Source organism: Scyliorhinus canicula, chromosome 17 (genome assembly GCF_902713615.1).
Source record: "Scyliorhinus canicula chromosome 17, sScyCan1.1, whole genome shotgun sequence".
NCBI classification, from domain to species: domain Eukaryota; kingdom Metazoa; phylum Chordata; class Chondrichthyes; order Carcharhiniformes; family Scyliorhinidae; genus Scyliorhinus; species Scyliorhinus canicula.
The window spans coordinates 50475741-50480892 of NC_052162.1; the positions used below are offsets into that span (position 1 = coordinate 50475741).

Genomic DNA, 5152 nt, shown 5'->3' on the forward strand with positions numbered 1-5152 from the left:
CCTTTTCCCCCCTCCTCTTCCCCCCTCCTCTTCCCCCCTCCTCTTCCCCCCCACCCCTTCCCTCTCTTCCTTTTCCCCCCTCCACCCCTTCCCTTTCCCCCCTCTCCACCTCCCCTTTCCCCCCTCCTCTCTTCCCCCTTCCCCTTTCCCCTTTCCCCCTTCCCCCTCCTCTCCACCTCTCTCCCCTCTCCCCTCTCTCCCTCCGTTCACCGCCTCCCCTCCCCTCCCTCCCTCCCTCCGTTCACCGCCTCCCCTCCCCTCCCTCCCTCCCTCCCTCAGCCTCACCTTCCCATTCCCGCATAGTTTTTTCACTTCAAACTTTATTTCGACTTCTGTCTCCCTGTGCTGTGCCCGCAACCGCCGTCGTCTCGCCAACCTCCTGCCTATTGTGGCTCGGACAGGACACAGGACGTGAAAACTGACCTTCAGCAAGCGAAAGAGCCGAAATCCCAGGGCAGCTACGCCCTCCCCGCTCCTCGGCCTGCAAAGTGCCCGAAACCAACTTTCAACTTACCTCAGCGTCCCCGGAACAAGCTACATCCGGGCCCTACCCGCAACGCCCCCTGGGGAATGTAGTGCGGTCCCCGCAGCTGTTGCGCCTGCGCAATAAAACGGCGGTTGTGATCTGTGCCACGCGTGCGCACAGAGACCGGGCCGGCAGCCATTCTGTTGGGTGAGCCCCTGTTTGTGCACGTGTGCACACCTTCCCCCTGCTCACTTTCACAATAGCTAACGACAACCCTTTCAACAGGAGTAATCAGACAAAAATAACTGTGGAGCTTGTAGTTGAGGAGCAACCAAATGCATTTCAGAAGGTTGACTCGTTGATTCGTGATTCTGATTAGGAAAGGTTAAGCAGGCTGGGCCACTAGACTGGAATTTAGAAGAATGAAAGGTGATTATCTTCTGATGTTGGGGGGGGGTGGGGGGGGAGTGTAAAATTGCTTGGACAGGATTCCAGGATCCTGCACACCCCAACGCCAATGCAATTTCACACTAGGGTGGCAAGGCCTCAGATGGGAACCTACCCATGCCCCTCTTTAGGCCCTTTTCCCACCTGGCCTGAAATTTTAGGCACTGGTTGGATCAGGAAGCAAGTTTACAATCACGATGTCGGGCTGGAAGTGCCTAAATACGAAGGCTCCTCAGATTTGGGCCGCGCTCCCCTCAGGGTTCTGAAAGCTCCAGCTCTCCTCCACTCCCTATTTCCTAATACCAAGATCATCTCCCCCGTGGTCACCTGCTACTTACCTGAAGTGCAGTCTCAGGATTTAGGCTCAGGCATGGCACTACAGTACCTCTTCTGGCCACTGCAGTGCAGAGGCTGGTGAGCTGTTGGCCAATTTAACAATTCTCGAAAACAGGACTTGTGCCCAAGGGTGGACGGAGGTCCCACCTGCTGCCAATCAATGCAGTTGAGCACACAAGCATTCCTGTTAGAGTTAGCGGGGATGCATTACCCACTGACTCTCAGGCGCACCCCATCGTAAAAATTCAAGGAATAGGATTCTGAGGGAGCTTGTTAGCATGGAAGCTGAGAGGGTGTTTCCATCATGGGGAATAAGAACTAGGAGCAGGAGTAAGCCATCTGGCCCTTCGGGCCTGCTCCACCATTCACTGAGACCATGGCTGATCTTTTGTGGACTCAGCTCCACTTTCCCGCCTGAACACCCTTTATCCCTTTATTCTATTAAAAAAACTATCTATCTTTATCTTGAAAACATTTAATGAAGGAGCCTCAACTGCTTCACTGGGCAGGGAATTCATAGATTCACAACCCTTTGGGTAAAGAAGTTCTTCCTAAACTCAGTCCTAAATCTGCTTCCCCTTATTTTGAGGCGATGCCCCCTAGTTCTGATTTCATCCGCCAGTGGAACCAACCTGCCCGCATCTATCCTATATATTCCCTTCATAATTATATATGTTTCTATAACATCCCCCGCATCCTTCTAAATTCCAACGAGTACAGTCCCAGTCTACTCAACCTCTCCTCGTAATCCAACCCCCTCAGCTCTGGGATTAACCTAGTGACTCACCCTCCAGCGCCAGTACGTCGTTTCTTAGGTAAGGAGACCAAAACTGAACATAATACTCCAGGTGTGGTCCTACTAACACCGTACACAATTGCAGCATAACCTCCCTAGTCTTAAACTCCATCCCTCTAGCAATGAAGAACAAAACTCCATTCGCCTTCTTAATCACCTGTTGCACCTGTTGAATCTAGAACAAGTGGGGCACAGTATCAAAATAAGGGGTCTCCCATTTAAGACAAATATGAAGCAGAATTTCTTCTTTCAGAGTGTTGTTAGTGTTAGAACATAGAACAGTACAGCACAGAACAGGCCCCTCGGCGCCGTGCCGAGCAATGATCACCCCACTCAAACCCACGTATCCACCCCACACCCGCAACCCAACAACCCCCCCCTTAACCCTACTTTTTAGGACACTACGGGCAATTTAGCATGGCCAATCCACCTAACCCGCACATCTTTGGACTGTGGGAGGAAACCGGAGCACCCGGAGAAAACCCACGCACACACGGGGAGGACGTGCAGACTCCGCACAGACAGTGACCCAGCCGGGAATCGAACCTGGGACCCTGGCGCTGTGAAGCATTTATGCTAACCACTATGCTACCGTGCTGCCCATATGTTTGGACTTCTTCTCTTCCCAAAGGCCTAGTAAGGCAATTTTTTGATCGACAAGTTAGTCAAGGGAAAAGGCAGAGAAGTTGAACTGAAGCTACAAACAGATCAACAGAGATCTTATTGGTTCTTTGAGCAGGCTCAAGGGGCCAAATGACCTTCTGCTCCTATTTCTTATGCTTCATCAGAAGATATTTTAGGAAGAACCTTGAAGGAGCTGAGGCAAGTGGAGAAGCAGTACATTAAGAAGCACTCTAATGTGCTTCAGAGTTGTATTCTCAAACAAGATGTGATGCTGAGCCACATCAGGGAATATTAAGACAATCAGCGCGGTGGCACAGTGGTTAGCAATGCTGCCTCACAGCGCCATGGACCTGGCCAACCTGCCTTATGTGACTGTCTGTGTGGAGTTTGCACTTTCTCCCTGTGTCTGTCTGGGTTTCCTCCGGGTGCTCATGTTTCCTCCCACAGTCCAAAGATGTACAGGTTAAGTGGGCTGGCCATGCTAAATTATCCCTTAATGTCCAGGGATGTCCAGGTTATGGATTTATGGGATGCACGGGTGTGTGGACAAGAGTTGAGTTCTTTCAAAGAGTTGGTGCAGTCTCGATGGGCTGAATAGCTTCCTTCTGCACTTTAGGGATTCTGTAATTTCTATGAAATCTTTGGTCAAAGAGGTTAAAGGAGCAGAGGAAAAGTTTAGGAAGGAAATTCCAGAACCCATGGCCTGGGCAGCAAATGGTACGGCCGTGCCATTGATGGTGAAGTGAAGATAATTGGGAATGTGCAAAAGGCTAAAATCAGAGGAATGTAGGTTTCTAAATAAACTGATGGGCTGGAGGAATTTACAGAAATTGGGCTGCATCCGAGAAATGATTTGAAAACAAGGATGACATATAAAATTTGAGGCATTCTCAGATTGAGAGCCCATCTAGATCAGCACCTTCAAGCTGATGGATGAACTGGACAACTTATAATGCAGAGGCAGAACATTTTTAAGTTTGCAGAGTCCGGAGGGTGGGAGACTGACCAGGACAGTATTAAAATAGAGACAGAACTGAAGATGACAAAGACTAAAGACAAGAGTTTGAGTAGCTCAGAAAACTGATGCAGGACTGTCGACGTTACATGGTTAGAAAGGGTCTTTGTGATGGAGATCATTTGGGAGTTGGAAAATCAATTTGGGGTCAGACACCAAAGTTGCAAAACATCTGGTTCAATCTAAGAATCTGTTCAAGAATGTTAATTGTACATTAATTGTGCTGAGTTGTATATATAAGTGATGCACATCCACTTATGTGCCAATAAATAGAAACAGACAAACTGCGGTGACTTTGTTACGGTGTGTATGGTTGTAACGTTTATCACTGTTAATAAGGGCTTATAAGAGTATAACGTTTGTCTCCAGCTCTATCCTTCAACATCTGGGGCGGGATTCTGCCTTACCCGGCGGGGCGGGGGTCCGTGAACCACTCCGGCATTGGGCCGCCCCAAAGGTGCGGAATCCTTCGTACCTTCAGGGGCTAGGCCCGCCCCGGAGTGGTTGGCGCCCTGCCAGCCAGTGGAATACGGGCCTGGCGCCACGCCCACCGGCATCGAAGGGCCTCCGCCTGCCGGCGCGAGTCAGCGCATGCGCGGGAGCGCCAGCGCGTGCATGCACAGAGGGATTCACTTCCGCACCGGGAATGGCGGATGACCACGGCCTCCAGTGCGGAAGGAATGGAATGCTCCCACGGCACAGGCCCGCCCGCGGATTGGTGGGCCCCGACCGCGGGCCAGGCCACAGTGGGGGCACCTCCCGGAGCCAGATCCCCCCGTGACCCCCTAAGGAGCCCGCCCGCGCCGCCAGGTCCCGCCAGTAAGGGACCAACTCTAATTTACGCTGGCAGGACCGGCATAGAATGGGCGGGACTTCGGCCCATCGCGGGCCGGAGAATCCGGACAGCCCCGGGGCCCATTGAATCACGCCGGACCCCGCCATTCTCCGAGGTGGGCAGCACGAGTCACGTCAGGCCGGTTTTTGGGGGGCGGGAGAATTTGGGAAGCGGGATTCACACCGACCTCCGGCGATTTTCCCACCCGGCAGGGGGTCGGAGAATCCTACCCCTGATATTTTGGAATAACACAACACAGGAGGAAATAAGAGCTGAAAAACAAAATGGAAAAAGTAAGGGTGAATGAATCTCGGAAAAACACAAAGATAATTTAATAGATATTTCAGGTATGATTTGAAGTATTGTTATGCAGCGAACTGCCCAAAGTGAAGAGGCAGGATCCGTGAAATGACCTAGACCTCTTCTGAGGAAGAGGCTGAAGATAATGATGAATCTGAACAAATTATGCTGGTCAGGAGTTTCAGTCTTGCGATGAATGATTTACTTGCCACCTCCTTTAACGGTGCAGGAGCAGATGGTGCTTGTGGTCGAGCATATTTTACTCGATTGGATAAAATGTTATTTTTATTTACTAAGTAATGAGGATAGCAAGATTAAGGAACATAAAATTTA

General features: G+C 50.9%; 1 protein-coding gene across 3 annotated transcripts in view; it reads right to left on the reverse strand.

Annotated features, from left to right (window-relative positions):
* LOC119951721 (rho-related GTP-binding protein RhoG-like) overlaps nt 1–587 on the reverse strand; it is a 9332-nt gene extending 8745 nt beyond the window's left edge. The window contains exon 1 of one of the 3 annotated variants that reach the window (XM_038775013.1): nt 515–587. The gene's annotated coding sequence lies outside the window, so the exon portion shown is untranslated. Of the gene's footprint in view, nt 1–285 lie in introns of all 3 variants that reach the window. The other 2 variants (XM_038775012.1, XM_038775014.1) reach the window with 2 other exon arrangements.
* Nucleotides 588–5152: the final 4565 nt, after the last annotated feature.